Source organism: Arachis stenosperma, chromosome 3 (genome assembly GCF_014773155.1).
Source record: "Arachis stenosperma cultivar V10309 chromosome 3, arast.V10309.gnm1.PFL2, whole genome shotgun sequence".
Classification (NCBI taxonomy): domain Eukaryota; kingdom Viridiplantae; phylum Streptophyta; class Magnoliopsida; order Fabales; family Fabaceae; genus Arachis; species Arachis stenosperma.
In genome coordinates, this window is record NC_080379.1 from 129,067,097 (window position 1) to 129,069,451 (window position 2,355).

A 2,355-nucleotide genomic window follows, 5' to 3' on the forward strand; every position below is an offset into this window, starting at 1 on the left:
ACCTTCATCATGTTGAAGAACAAGTGATATCTTGGATAAGAACAAGCGGAATTGAATGGAAGAACAATAGTAATTGCATTAATACTCGAGGTACAGCAGAGCTCCACACCTTAATCTATGGTGTGTAGAAACCCACCGTTGAAAATACATAAGAACAAAAGTGATCATTGGTTTCGGCCCCAAAGAGGGAACCAGAAGACCAAGATCTGATCTAAGAACTAGATGTCCGAAGATGAAATACAATAGTAGAAGGGTCCTACTTATAGAAAACTAGTACATGGTAGTAAATGACATAAAAATCCACTTCCGGGCCCACTTGGTGTGTGCTTGGGCTGAGTAATGAAGTATTTTCGTGTAGAGACTCTTCTTGGCGTTTAACTCCCATTTTGGTGCCAGTTTGGGCGTTTAACTCCCATTTAGGTGCCAGTTCCGGCGTTTAACGCTCGGATTTCTGTAGGTGACTTTGAACGCCGGTTTGGGCCATCAAATCTTGGGCAAAGTATGGACTATTATATATTGCTGGAAAGCCCAGGATGTCTACTTTCCAACGCCGTTGAGAGCGCGCCAATTGGGCTTCTGTAGCTCCAGAAAATCCACTTCGAGTGCAGGGAGGTCAGAATCCAACAGCATCTGCAGTCCTTTTGAGTCTCTGGATCAGATTTTTGCTCAGGTCCCTCAATTTCATCCAGAAATACCTGAAATCACAGAAAAACACACAAACTCATAGTAAAGTCCAGAAAAGTGAATTTTAACTAAAAACTAATAAAAATATACTAAGAACTCAACTAAAACTACCAAAAACGTACTAAAAACAATGCCAAAAAGCATACAAATTATCCGCTCATCATTCCTCATTGGGGAACTCAGTGGAGGCCAGTGCATGCCCATTGAGGTCTTCCTCAGTGGCGTTCACTGCCTCTTCATCCTCTTCAAGTTCGGCCATGTTGATGGCCTTGCACTCTCCTTTTGGATTTTCTTCTGTATTGCTTGGAAGAGTACTAGGAGGGAGTTCAGTAATTTTCTTGCTCAGCTGTCCCACTTGTGCCTCCAAATTCCTAATGGAGGACCTTGTTTCAGTCATGAAACTTTGAGTGGTTTTGATTAGATCAGAGACCATAGTTGCTAAGTCAGAGTGGTTCTGCTTAGAATTCTCTGTCTGTTGCTGAGAAGATGATGGAAAAGGCTTGCTATTGCTAAACCTGTTTCTTCCACCATTATTGTTGTTGAAACCTTGTTGAGGTCTCTTTTGATCCTTCCATGAGAGATTTGGGTGATTTCTCCATGAAGAATTATAGGTGTTTCCATAGGGTTCTCCCATGTAATTCACCTCTTCCATTGAAGGGTTCTCAGGATCATAAGCTTCTTCTTCAGATGAAGCATCTTTAGTACTGCTTGGTACATTTTGCATTCCAGACAGACTTTGAGAAATCAAATTGACTTGCTGAGTCAATATTTTGTTCTGAGCTAATATGGCATTCAGAGTATCAATCTCAAGAACTCCTTTCTTCTGATTTGTCCCATTGTTCACAGGATTCCTTTCAGAAGTGTACATGAATTGGTTATTTGCAACCATTTCAATGAGCTCTTGAGCTTCTGTAGGCGTCTTCTTCAGATGAAGAGATCCTCCAGCAGAGCTATCTACAGACATCTTGGATAGTTCAGAGAGACCATCATAGAAAATACCTATGATGCTCCATTCAGAAAGCATGTCAGAAGGACATTTTCTGATTAATTGTTTGTATCTTTCCCAAGCTTCATAGAGGGATTCACCTTCCTTCTGTCTGAAGGTTTGGACTTCCACTCTAAGCTTACTCAATTTTTGAGGTGGAAAGAACTTTGCCAAGAAGGCATTGACTAGCTTTTTCCAAGAGTTCAGGCTTTCTTTAGGTTGTGAGTCCAACCATATTCTAGCTCTGTCTCTTACAGCAAAAGGGAATAGCATAAGTCTGTAGACCTCAGGGTCAACCCCATTAGTCTTGACAGTGTCACAGATTTGCAAGAATTCAGCTAAGAATTGATGAGGATCTTCCAATGGAAGTCCATGGAACTTGCAATTCTGTTGCATTAGAGAAACTAATTGAGGCTTAAGCTCAAAGTTGTTTGCTCCAATGGCAGGGATAGAGATGCTTCTCCCATAGAAGTCGGGAGTAGGTGCAGTAAAGTCACCCAGCACTTTCCTTGCATTGTTGGCATTGTTGTTGTTTTCGGCTGCCATGGGTTCTTCTTCTTTGAAGGTTTCTGTTAGGTCCTCTATAGAGATTTGTGCCTTAGCTTCTCTTAGCTTTCGCTTCAAGGTCCTTTCAGGTTCAGGGTCAGCTTCAACAAGAATGCCTTTGTCTTTGTTCCTGCTCATAT

At 41.6% G+C, this 2,355-nt stretch overlaps 1 non-coding gene across 1 annotated transcript; it reads left to right on the plus strand.

Annotated features, from left to right (window-relative positions):
• The first annotated feature begins 1,702 nt into the window (after nt 1–1,702).
• Nucleotides 1,703–1,810, plus strand: LOC130972761 (small nucleolar RNA R71). Its single transcript, XR_009083924.1, has one exon. It is a non-coding gene; the product is annotated as a small nucleolar RNA R71 (small nucleolar RNA).
• The last annotated feature ends 545 nt before the right edge of the window (nt 1,811–2,355 follow it).